At 37.3% G+C, this 13429-nt stretch overlaps 1 pseudogene across 1 annotated transcript in view; it reads left to right on the forward strand.

Moving 5' to 3' along the window:
* Positions 1 to 1473: 1473 nt before the first annotated feature.
* The window catches only part of LOC101290950, a 15209-nt pseudogene continuing 3253 nt past the window's right edge, over positions 1474 to 13429 (forward strand). The window contains exons 1-4 of the transcript XR_184574.1: positions 1474 to 1745; positions 10890 to 11048; positions 11276 to 11339; positions 13396 to 13427. The product of XR_184574.1 is annotated as an L-type lectin-domain containing receptor kinase S.6-like (transcript). The remainder of the gene's footprint in view (positions 1746 to 10889; positions 11049 to 11275; positions 11340 to 13395; positions 13428 to 13429) is intronic.

The following is a 13429-nucleotide window of genomic DNA, read 5'->3' on the forward strand; positions in this document are numbered from 1 at the left end:
ATCAATGTAGTAGTTTTACCTAGTGTGTAGTTTCAGGGGGAGTCTAATATTAGGGGGAGTATCCTGAAGCATACTCTTGACCTATTGTGTACTCTTTTTGTCCTTCGTCCAGGGTTATTTGCCCACTGGGTTTTGTTACCTGGCAAGGTTTTAATGAGGCACACATGTAATTGGTCACCTTGCTCATGCTGCATCTTGAAGATGCCTTTATTTGAAATATATGCATTTGCTCATCTTTTCCCTTCGACCACGGGTTTGTCCCACTGGGTTTACCGGGCAAGGTTTTGGTGTAGCAACTAATATGCATCTATCTCCCACAGACTCACATCTTATGATCCAGACTGAACCGCTTCATCGAAATCAAGGGTTCTGACTATCACTGCTACTTGTGCGTTGTACTCTTTTCTCCTTCGACCAGGATTGTTTTTGTCCCATAGGGTTTTTATTACCTGGCAAGGTTTTGACGAGGCAACCCTGAAGCACATATTAGGGGAAGCTAATGACAGAGAATACCTAAGAGGGAGTGTTGTAAATAGTTATTACTTAGTGGGCATTCTTGTAATTAGCCGACTAGGGTTGTTATTGTAATTTACATCATGGCCTCATCTCCATATAAGAGATGGTTCCCTACTCAATAAAACATACATATTCTCTCATTCTCTTGGTTGTTTCTCTCATTTCTCAATCTATTCTTTTTGTTTTACAACACTTGTTTTATTTTCTTAAAATCCCAATCAGAAAAAGAAGAAGCAAAATGTTGATGATTACCAAATCAATCCATATTCTAGCAATCGGTGGAGTTATGAATGAGCTCCGAAACTCTGTTAAGTCGCATCTACAAAATCACAATGCACAAATTAGGAACATCAAAATGAATCGAAAATCTGCTTAATCGGTATACCTGCTTAGCTCGCTTTTTGAATACAAATAGCATTGCATCAATGACATTGCTTTTCCCACTCCCATTAGGTCCAACAACTGCCGAAAAGCTCTGAATCCATAGCCAAAACACAAGTAAATAAACCAACAGAAACGCAACAAAGTCTTCTAACAAAACCAACCCTAACCTTATGGAAACGACGAACGCGTTGTTCACTGGCGTAAGACTTGAAGTTCCTCATGACCATTTCCCTGATGAAAAGCCGAGGCTTCCTCGAGCCCAAGCCGTCGCCGATGAACTCGTCCGGCGCCGATTCCATGCCACGGACGCCGATGGTGGCGTTACCCTTGCGGACGGCTTCGAGGGCGTACTCGACTTGGAAGAGATGACTTTGTTGATTACAGCTTTGATTGATTGATTCAACATAGAAATCAACCAAATCAAACCTGAAAGATGAAACCTAGAGAGAGAGATGGGGCTGTGATGGCTTACCTTTGGCTAGAGAGCTTCGGCTGCGTCGGTCTCCTATGCAATTTAGGGTTTTCGAGAAAAAGGGGTAGTTTCTAACCCTAATCCTGAACGGTAGTTTCAGGATGAGTAGTTTTCCAAGTAGTGTTGAGAGTGGAGAGAGTATAGGTTTCAGTAATTTGAATGATTCGAACGGTAGTTTGTGTAGGTTGCTTGGTAACCGTCTCGAGAGATTTGAATTGGTGTATGGGAGTGAGTGTGGTGGGGGTGTGAATTGCAATCCTCTTGGTGTTGCTGCCGTAATAGAGATCGAATCAGAAAACTGTGTAAATGAGACTATCATCAGTGCTATCCATGAAACTCCCAGTGCTGGGGTTCTGCTTTTCTTACATCAAAGGTTTGTGTAACCGTAGCAATGAAAATTTGCTTTATTGTTTTTATTGTCTGCATTCATCTCTAAATTTTATTTTGTTCTTTCTCTTGCCAGTGGCAACTTTTGTATATATAAGACATCTGTGTGAAGAGAAGGGGAGGTGGATTTTTTTTAGGTCTTTCCTTCAGATCTCACAGGTAAAAAATTTCACAATTTTCAGCGATTGTTCATTGAGTTTTGAACTTGGTTTAAACGTAGCATTCAGTTGATCTTCTATTGAATATGTATCAGTGTCCCTCAAATAAGAGAATTCCTATCATAAAAAATTGAAAAGAAAAAAAAACTGTTTACTTTTGTGTGAGATGCAGATACAAGAAGTGAATACTCTCTTTTCCCCAAGATATAGTAGTTGCTTTTCTAATAGTGGGCTTTTGTTCATTTCTGTTCATCCCAAGGGAAAAACCATTTTAGGTTACTTAGATGGGAGAACATGAATGTTGAAGGAAAAGCACAAAAATGAAAAAACAAGCATGTATATATTTAGGTTGTGGGAGTCCAACTACTAATTGTCAATGACAGTGCTGTGTAAGGAGTAAAAGAAAAATGCAGATAATGCTAATGACCATACTTGATTGTAATTGAATCTTAGGAGCATATAGTATATGACTATATGCTTTATTTGCAAAGTTTCTTCTAAATCTTGTGTAGAAAGTAGGCAATCCATGCTGTAAATTTTTTGTAATTTACAATTTGGTATTTCTGCCAAATTGACATACTCTTGCCTTCTCTTTAATATTTATGATCTTTAGTCTTCCACACGAAAATGTTATCATTTTGCATGTTAGCAATACACCGTTATGTATAAGCTTTCAAAGTGCTTGAGATGTTTGAATTAGGATCTAGCAGTTTCATTGGTAATTTACTGACTTGAGCATGGATCTGCTTTCAGGTTGAGCAACTGGGGCAAGTGCAGCTATAGGTAGTGCTGAATTTGATGTGATATTCTTGTTCCAAATTTTCTTTGATGTTGGTATATAGTTTTAAACTTTATACTTAGATGTTGGTGGGGTGTGAATACTTGAGATTTCCATTTGTACCTAGCACCACATTGATTGCTGAAGGGGAATTGACTTTCCATATGTCAATTGGTAATTACGCATCTTCCTCACCAGAATGTTGTAGACAAATTGGACAGTACTTCAGTTTCTATGCCTATGATGCTCTTTGTAATGTTGGGGTCTGCAATAAAGATGTTTACCATTTCTTAATGACTATGATGCTCTTTGTAATGATTTTGATACTTTTTGCATGCCACCAAGTGTTTACTTTTCTTGCCTTGTTTAATCTGACAAGTTATCATGCTTGTGATGCTTGTAATCTAAAACTTTAGGAGATGACGAGTCTGAACATATTGTTGAGTTCACTGGTGGGAATGTGAACCTCATCACCACCATAGAACAGTGGGATTGATGAACTTACTGTAAGTTGGTAACCAATTTGGTTAATTCAATAAAGTTGGTGCTACTGATGCTGATGGTTTGATGTGTCCAATACAGTGATGTTGGTTTAGTGTCTATCATAAGTTGTTTAATGGTAGGTGATTCTAACATTCAGTTTTGTATGGTGCAGGATTTCAAAACTTCATGGGATATCAAGGCCACTCCTACTTTCTTCTTCCTCCGAGATGGTCAGCAAGTTGACAAGCTTGTCAGAGCCAACAAAGATGTTTACCAAAAGAAGATAGTTGTCATTGTAGATTCAGCCCCATGTAAAAAATGACTACTATACTGGTCTGTTAGTCATTCAAATATTAGTGAATCCAAGAAGATGTCAGATAGACTCATAGACTAATTTACTAGTGTTTCTGATCAAATATTATGTATTTTTTCAAATTTTCAATGAAGAAACCTTTCACAGTATGAATGATTGTGCTGCATTTTGATTGTTTCAGCTTTGAATTTATGAGAGAATTGACCAGTAAAAAATATTGCAAGTAATGCAGGTAATTTAAAACTGAATAGAGACGGAGCAAAAACACAGAATACAGTTTCATTTCATCTGAAAAAAACAGTTTCATTCCCTTGTTGTACTAGATTGAACAAAATATTGTCATATGCTCATAGCCACTATACAAAATGTTGTCATAAGCTCATAACCTGTGGAAGAGGTCGTCGCCGGCGGAGGGAGGCTTGAGAGCGACGACAGAAGAGAGAGGGAGATCGCTCGCGACGACAGCGGGCGACAGCGGAGGGAGGAAGAGCTCGCGACGGTGGAGGGAGGCCGAGCTCGCGACGGCGGCGAGAGGCAGAGTCGTCGCCGGCGGAGGGAGGCTCGCGAGCGACGACGGAAGAGAGAGAGAGATCGCGAAGCGACAACAGCGGAGGGGGGAAGAGCTCGCGACGGCGGCGGGAGGCAGAGCTCGCGACGGCAGATTCGAGAGAGAGGGCGGGTTGTGCGGGGCGACGAGAGCAGAGAGAGAGAGCAGCCCGAGCGACGAGAGCAGAGAGAGAGAGCAGCCCGATTTTGAGGAGAAGAGAGAAAGTAAGTGAGTAATAGGGGTTAAAATTAACTGGGAAGATCTCAGCCATTGGTTCAAAATAAAAGGCTGAGATCCTCTCATGAGGAAATATGAGGAAGTTATCATCAGGAGAGGATCCGGGTTCCAAAAATAGGCGTATGCCATTTAAAACGCCGCGCACACTGTATTCTTTAGTAAAAGGCGAAAGAATAGTTCGCTCTGTGCTCAACGCATGGCTCCGTGAGTAACCAGGCCTGAAGCTGCTTTGTTGTATAGTCCCAACATAAAGATATGTCTGGCTTCATATTTGAGGTGGGATCTCTGTGGTTGTTGATACTCATGGTTTAAGTTCTTCATTCAACTAACTTGAGAACACTGCTGTTTTGACTTCTTCAGCATTCGCCTCTTTTTCGAGACTACATACCAATAACCTTTCCGAGCATTTCAGGACCTACTTTCTACATACCAATAACCTTTTTGAGCACCGGTTGCCCACCAAAAGCTCTCGCTCACAGAAAACAATAGCTTCACCTTACCTGGCTACACGTGTAGAGTGGTTGAAAGAAAGCCATAGAGTGCACAGAAGAAAGCTTCCTGATATTAGTCTTACTTGCAAGTATGATCCATTATTGATGTTAAATATAAAACTTAACTTGGTCAGAATCCCATTCAGCTAATCCAAAAAGAAAGAAACTAGATCACAAACACTGTCCGTACGCGTTCAGACTAATGTCAAGAAACTATATGTTCTGTAAGTAACACGAGCTGCACTACAAGAATATGAGAATTTAGGGGACTTCCTTGCAACCACTGCCATGCTACTTTCCCTTGTTCTAGTGCAAAGGACAATGATAAAAGTAGTTTATGTTTTAGTTTGAGACAATGAACATCATATAATCATCATATTAATCAACTTTTGGAAGCATTTCCAGCAATACATTCAGATCATAACTCTAACATGGCTGCAATTGATGAAGCAGTTTTGCACGCTGTTCCTATAAGTATGTGGTTCTCATTAGCTTCTGCATGCAATTAAGGGAATAAAGTTCAGTTTACAAGACCTGCAGCTGCATGATGGGCTTTGCTAAGCTTTGCAAGCTATATATATGAGGCATATGACAGGAAATTAGTTTCTCTTGCCTGATAGGCTTCAATGTTCAACTGAGAACCAAAATAATGGTAGAACCATATGTGTAATTCTTATTGCTGGCTGCTTCCTCTTTTGGTGGAAGAAGTCAAGACATAGTCCATACCTGAGGGTAATATATAAAAGTATCTTCTTGGTTTGTGATAACATCCATAGTCCATACCTGAGAGTAAAAGTAGTCATCAGCCTCATGATCATTGATTTGGTGTCCAACTAACAGTGTCTTTTATCCATCTACAACTACGGATACAGAAGTTGATGAAGAAATTTAACGATTACAAAGGGGACTCAGAACAGTACAATACCAGTCAGGGAAAGGAACTAAAGGAAAAAAAATTAACTAAGATTTGGTAGGGTGCGCCAAGCTTTGCTGTAGTGCAACGCAAATATGACACGTGTGAACCCTAATAGCAAGCTATTGTGGTGAATCCACCCTTTTAAAAAATTAATTTAATATCGTGTGAACTATTGATCCACATATCAGATATTAAACTAATAAGAACATATACTACACTTGATCTTAGCCAATAGGCCGAGAAAGGTATGATTTGTATGGTCAAGCTCTTCGTTTTTTAGTCTCAAGGGCTTCCATACTTCGCTACGAAACTGATGTGGGAGCATGAACTCTTTCAAAGAGAGCCAAAGAATTGCAGGGACTGGGTGTTGAAGGCTCTTTGCCTATGAGCCTACCACTCTTATCAAACACAATCAAGAAATATTAAGATTGAATGGGATTATATTACATCTGAGAATCATAATCAAAAGGGAATCCAGGGCTCCTTTCTGCAAGAGCTACGGGAAAGAAGAAGATATATTTTTGACACCCAGAAGTGAGAAGCAAGCTGCTTGCTGCTATTGTTATAAGAGTGCGGCTATTGGGACCTCCAAATTTGCTTAGTATACCTCTCATTCTCTCCACACCTCCATTTTATTTTTAAATACAAGCATTTTCTCATTAAACATTCTTTCAAATTCCTAAAATAGCCTTTGTTATATAATTCACATATATATTAGTATATTACTCATTATATCTTTTATTCACTCACTATACCTCCAATCTTTTTTTTTTTCTTCTTTTTGCATGAGAACATCCATTCCAGACTTCCATTCTTGAATTTTTTTTCTTTTTTCTTTTTAACGCAAATCTTCATTCCCGACCTTGATTTCTTCATTTTCTTTATTTTTTGTATTTTTTATTTTGCATAAAATGTCACGTACTAGACATTCATTTTTTGATCAAATTGCAAGAAATAATTTTCAATGACATTAATTTTCAAGAAAAGTTCATTCGAATCATGAATAATACTATTTGCTCTTAAAAATTAAAAAAGAAAAAATTGTGTTTCAAATTTTATTTATCGGTCATCAAAAGAAGGTTCTTACATGCACTATTCTATATTTTTGTTACTTTTGTATTTCTATTTTACATATACTATTTTTTTTTGAAGTTTACATTTTTTGTTTTTATAGTCATGATGATAAATTATTTTAATAATTGATAGATCATAATTTTTGTAAAAATATTTTTTCACTTTGTGTAAGCATGTGACATGTATGATAATATAAATATATAATGCTTTAATAAGTATGTGGTAAACTAGAAAATAAAAATCAATAAAGAAAATAATAAAATGCAATCCATTATTATTGAATTAGAAAGTTTAGAGAGAATAAATGTAGTATTACTTTTTGTATAATTAGTGTCCTTAACAACTATTTGGTAAGAGGATAAATATGTCATTTAATAATTCACAATAGAGTGAGGTCAAATGAGCAAATTTAGAGGTCTCAATAGCCGCACTCTTGTTATAATCAAGAGATAACATACATATGTAACCGACTCTTTCCTTTTCTTGTTATAATCAAGTTCTAGATTTTCCTTTTCTTGTGCAAGAACTACGAAGGCATGAACATATTGTAGACATATAAAATTTAACGATAATAATAATCGTTGAATTATTCAAACGACGTGTGAGCCCGACAAATTGCATACGTGGCTCGTGAGTTGACAAAGTTGAAAAGTCGTCGGAAATGACAAATGGCGACGTGTAAATGGTCGGTCGACAACAAAACCTTAAATCCCCACTAAAATCAATTATTAAATGTCGATCGATAATCAGATGTCAATTAAATTAAATTGATTATCGAAAAAGGAAGTCGGACATTTAATCCAAAGCAGTTATACCTTATCGGTCGTAACTAAATCAATCAATTAAGACTGATTGATTTAATTATGTTAAATTAATAATTAAATCAATTAATCAAAACTGATTGATTTAATTATTATCGTTAAAGAAATACAATTAATTCGGTGTCTTCATTACATGTCATAAACGGAGGTATGTTGACACTATAAATACCCCTAGCCTTCTCATATCAAGAGGAGGACTTCTGACAATAGAGAGAAAATCACTCTCGAGAACTCAGAAGTTTCAAAATCCCCGAAGAACTACCAAGTTTCCAAATAGCCAGTTCTTCACCAAACTCAAATCTTAAACACTCGTCGCGTGATCAACTCTCGTGACCCCTTACGTCTCAAGAACAAGTGCTTGTCACCCTTGAGTCAAACCCATATTCGGAGATAGAATCAGAGGAGTTCACAAAGATTTGTAACCCCCATTTAAAATTATATTATTTTTTGTACACGTGTTGTTCTATAATTTGTCGCAGATTTTCCGTGTTTACACATATTAATGAGATTGAGTTAACTTGTGTATTGCAGTTTGGTTTGATATATACAGGAATGTAAACATCTCTTGTTGGCAGACTAGCAGCAGCTGTCTCTTCTTCTTCTTCTTTTTTTTTTTTTTTTTTTTTAAGGTTTCAACATCATATTGGCCATATCTCTAATTAAAGGGACAACAAGAAAAGGAAAATCTAAAATCTGCAGATTTAGTCTCACACGCCCGATTTCTATCTAGACTCAACCACATGTCCACATCCTTGCTAACAGCCTGCAGTAACTATATATCACTGTATCAAAGCTGATCTCAATTCAAAACAAATCTCTATCATGTTTCAGGTTGCATCACAATCTTCAGCAAAATCACATTATGTAATTAGTATAAAAGTTAAGCTAAAGAAAAAGTTATGGGATAAAAGTTATCCCTGCGACCTATCGTTTCTTCTCGTTCTTTCTCTCTGGCTTTAAGAATATTGTAATTCCTTTCTTTAATAATTTAATTTATTAAATGGGATTGCTCATTGCTTATTCCTTTCTTTTATATGTAATCTGTTCTGTTCTGTTCTGTTCTGTTGTAATTGGTTTGGGGTCCATGATTAGCATTGGTAGTGATACCAACAAGGTAGCACCGTAGCATCGAGCTAGCTAGTACTTCTCCACGTATAGCTAGGGTTTGATCTGAACTTCAGATAAGGCGCACTTGGGTTGAGTTATGGCTCTTGGCGCATTTTGTGATAGTTCACGTATCATAAAAATTGTGTAGGGTTTGTAAGATAATATTATCTCCTATATTCTCCTGGATTTCAAAAGGTGTGAATTGAAGGCTGGCAGAAAAAGCAGGTATTCATCCTTTCACGATTAGGGTTTTGATCTGAACTTGAGAGCTGATCCTCTTCTAAGAAGAAAGGAAAGGGGAGTCCTAACCGATGGAAGGGACTACCAGCAGACAAAAGCAAGGTAGTACGGAAGAGGAGAAACGAACCCTAGATTTTGGAGGTTGGGCATGGCTTCAATAAAGAAAAGGACCCTAAAATAGTGTTAGACTAGAGCAGAGAAGAAGAAGTGTTTGGAAAAGTACTGTACCCCAGTTTTTCAGGGTAAGGTGTTTGGAGAATAATAATGCATATTGATACAGGGGTAGACATAAAAAACCGTAATCCTGAACTCGTCCTAGTCCCGTCCTGAAATTTAACGGGATGAGACGGGATTTAAATATTAAAACGTTGGGCCCGTCCTGTCCCATTTCAGTAAAACGGGACGGGACACGGGACTTATAGTTCAAGTTCCGTTTAGGCCCTTCCCGTCTCGACTATTCTATTAATTAATTTTTTATTGATTAAAATATCATCTGAGCCTTTCATTTTGAGTCTTTTGATCTCAGCCCCTTGTTTCTTTAGCTTAATAAGGATAGACTAAGCATGAACTAAAGTCTCCAAGTTCTAGACTGTGGAGTTCAGCGTCACCATAGATAGAAACCCAGAACATCCATTTCTAGATGTGGTAAGTTTGGATTGAAGATTAAAATCTCCTTGCTGAATCAACTTGAATAGTACAAGCTAGTTACTTGGCTTTAGTTCATGTTGTATCCTTGACCTTTTCTTGTCTTGTGTATAGAGGTGAGCACTTCTGTGAACTAGGACTTGAGCAACCTCACCGGCATAATGAGTGACTTCAATTCTCATTTACCCTCCTAGGTTCGTTGTTTCAATGCCATCATGCAAATCCTTCATCATTCATTAGAACTTCTGGTGATACCAAAGTTAAATGCTCGAGACATTCTCATCAAGGCATAGTTTTAGCTAAGCGAACCTTAACCCATGTCTTCCTTATCGTCGGCTCTAGTTGTTACAACTACTACACCCAGCAGTCATTCATTAAATTCAGTTAGTTAGCTGCAGTACCTTCCTTCTTTTCTGCACTTTTTTGTCTTTGTTCATCTCATAGCCGATTACAGCAAGTCAGCAACTAACACTCAAATTTTACAAATATAACCACAATACCTAAAGCTTGGATATTACCATCTGTGTTAAATATAGTTGTACATACTGCTGCATATTGGTTTTATACAGGCATGTGTTAGACTTGTGGTTGCAAAAGAGATGAGCATCAACTAGCAGGTCTGGTTGTTAAGTGCTTAATGATGTTTTCTCTTACTGCACCCTGTGTTGTTAAATTCTGTTATAGTCTTATTATTGCACAAGTACTTGTTATAGAGCAGAGAGCAGTAGAATTAATACTATAAACTGTTTCTTTTGCTTACAAGCAGATTTTCAACTTTTTTATTTGGGATTAGGCCCGCTAGTCCTAACCCGACCGGGATTGAGCCCGGTTGGGATGAAATCTTAAAAACGCAAGGCCCGTCCCGTCCCAATTTTAATGTCCAAGACGGGCCACGGGATTAGTTCAATCTCATCCCATGCCCAGCATGTACTATATTGATTAGTTGATCAACTGATTGAAACTGTGTGGGATGAGTGTTTGGAAAAGTATAATGCTTATGTTTCACTTCTTTTTTTCAAGATTAGAGTCCATTTTAGCAAGATATTCTTGTTTTTTTTTTTTTTTTTCAAGCAATGGGATCGTATATATTTTGGCCCAAGTCTTGGCCAATCTGATAACCTGAGCTGTTCCGTTCTGAATCTATTCAAGGATCATCCTGTAATAATAATCAACAATGTCATTTGACTGCAGCCAAATAAACTGAGAAACACCCCTTTGTCATTAGTGTTGATATACACCTGATGATTATATTCAAATGGTCACATATTATTTCCGATTTTGCTGATTTTTTGTGGGGGGTGGTATATTTTTGATGTTCAGATCATCAGATGGTGGAAGAACAGAGCATTCCCTTTTGCTTATGCGAACAAGCAGAACAAAACCAAGCTGGAGAAGTGGAGATTCAGAAGATGACTTATACGAACAAGCAAAACAAATCCGAGCTGCAAAACTCGCTGCCAAAGCTGTCATGCGATCGAGGTTTGTGTTGAACTGTAGCTAATTGCTGCTACTTTAATTGTGTGTCAAATATTTGTTTACATTTATGTCTGATGCATTTGATTAGGCCATCTGACTCATCCAGACTGTGAAATTTTGCATGTTAATATCGGTCTAGCGTTAAAAGACCGCAGTGTCGAGTTATTGTTGCATGTTTGGTTAGGGTCTTTATTGGTTTTGGGTTGTTAACAGTTTTCATGCTTTTGCAGGTCCTCCTCAGTTCCCTCTTTGCCTGAAACTGTAGATGGCAAACGTCGTCATATTACTTATGAGGTAAATACGACAGTTTCCACTTTTCTCATATGATCTTTGATCTTTATAACTCATGTGATTCTTTTCCTTGGCTGACATTTGTTCTCGTCCTCCCAAATCACTACAGATGGAGAAGAACAGAGGGCTTACTCGCGCTCGAAATAAGGATACGAAGAATCCAAGAACGAAATACAAGGTCGTTTAAATACTTGTGCCTTTGACGTTGCAAGTTGCAAAAATTGCTCTTTGTTAAATACAAGGTCGTTTAACAACCTTTTTTAGAATATTAACAACTCTATTTCCAAACAGAAAAAGCATGAGAACTTGAGAAGACGATGAAGAATCGGAATGGACAGGTACGGGAAATCAGGAAGCCTATAGGTCCATACGGTGGGGAGAAATCTGGAATCAATCCAACAATCAGTCGGAGCGTCAGATTTAAGAAGTAATTTGTTGATGCTCTTCTCCCTACCCACCTGGACGAGATAGCTAGATAATCTTCATGCTCAATTGCTCACTGTTATATATGCTGCCTTCTAAGAATCTATGGTTTTCTCTTTGGAATCCAAAATAATATTCTACACTTGATTGTCCTAAAACTATCCAGTGAATTGGTTAGGCGAAGCTAGTCTCTACGATGGATTGGTGAGATTTTTTGCTTTGTAGTATATTTGGAGCTTTGAGTGATAACCATGGCTTGATATAAAGAAGGATTATGATCACAATCATATGTTAATTAGCGCCTAATCTCAATGCAGTAGTCATTGATTCTTTAAACGCATTGAGATTTATTATAAAAAGCTTGGGAGTACGACTTGCAATAGTCTTGTAACCTTCCAGATTTTTGACTAATGAATGTAAGTGCATATTGAAGTTTTAATTACCGAGAGGTTTTGTGTCCAGGAGTTTGTGCATATGTGCAGTATGGAAGTGGTGTTTGGTAACATTTCAGAAAGCTGATTTTGTCCAAAGCGATTCTCCCAACCTGAGGTTGTTGGGAAGCTACAATTCGTAGCTTTTGAAACTGTTTCTAAAACCTGACCCAAAAAGAAACTGCTTCTAAAAAACACGGGGCAAGTTAAATGAATTATTTTCAACTACCCCGTTATATCCTCTATTCTGAATTCATTCCAAGCATCTCCATTCACATAAGGGTGATAAGGCACACATAAGACTTTTCCTTTAACAGTTTTTCTTTAATTCACCAAACATGATCAAATCTAAAAGGCTTTTTAGCCAAATTGTTATCCTACATTTCACCTAGTGTCGATTTGTTACTTTAGTTTTCATTTCAGCCAATTTGCTACCCTAACTATTATTTCTACCAATTTGCTAGCTATCTTATGTTTTCAAAATTAGCCAACTTGCTACTTTTTTGTCATTTTATTTTGTTCATTTTTTTCATCCAAACATGAATTAATTCTGAAAGTCAAAGGTTAAAGTTGGTCGATATTGAAATTTTGATAAGTAAATTGGTTGAAATGAAAGATAGGGTAGCAAATTGATGAGAAATTTTTCAGTGCTTCCGAATGACCATGTGGCAGTCTGACGTGGTTCTCAATTCCATTCAAATTTCGACATGTGGATTTTCATGATGAAAAACTATTTTAGTGATTTTGTCAAAGACCATTTTGGGTTTCTTGTTGATTTTTTAAACCCTAAACCCTATACCCTAAACCTATACCTTAACCATATACCTTATACCATAACCCCTAAATCTTATACCCTAAACCCTAGGCCAAACTCATAAAAGACCCATGACGGTCATTTCACAAGATATGAAAAACCTTAGTTTATATTTTAGTTGTAATAAATCCGCGTGTCAAAATTTAATTGGCAAGGGAGGACCACGTCAGACTGCCACATGATCCTTTAGGAGCACTGAAAACCCACTTTCAAAACACGTGACCAAATTTAAAAACACAAAAAACCCACTTTCATTAATTTTTATACAATTTAGGACATGAGCCCAACCCAAAACTAATAGGATTAGGCCTGATCCGAATTTTACCTATCAAATGATCATAATACCCTCTCATCCCAAACTTTTTTCTCACTCTCTTCCCTTCTCCATTTTTTTCTTCCATATTTGCTCCCATCTCTCTCTCTCT

Source organism: Fragaria vesca, linkage group LG4, assembly GCF_000184155.1.
Source record: "Fragaria vesca subsp. vesca linkage group LG4, FraVesHawaii_1.0, whole genome shotgun sequence".
Classification (NCBI taxonomy): Eukaryota; Viridiplantae; Streptophyta; class Magnoliopsida; order Rosales; family Rosaceae; genus Fragaria; species Fragaria vesca.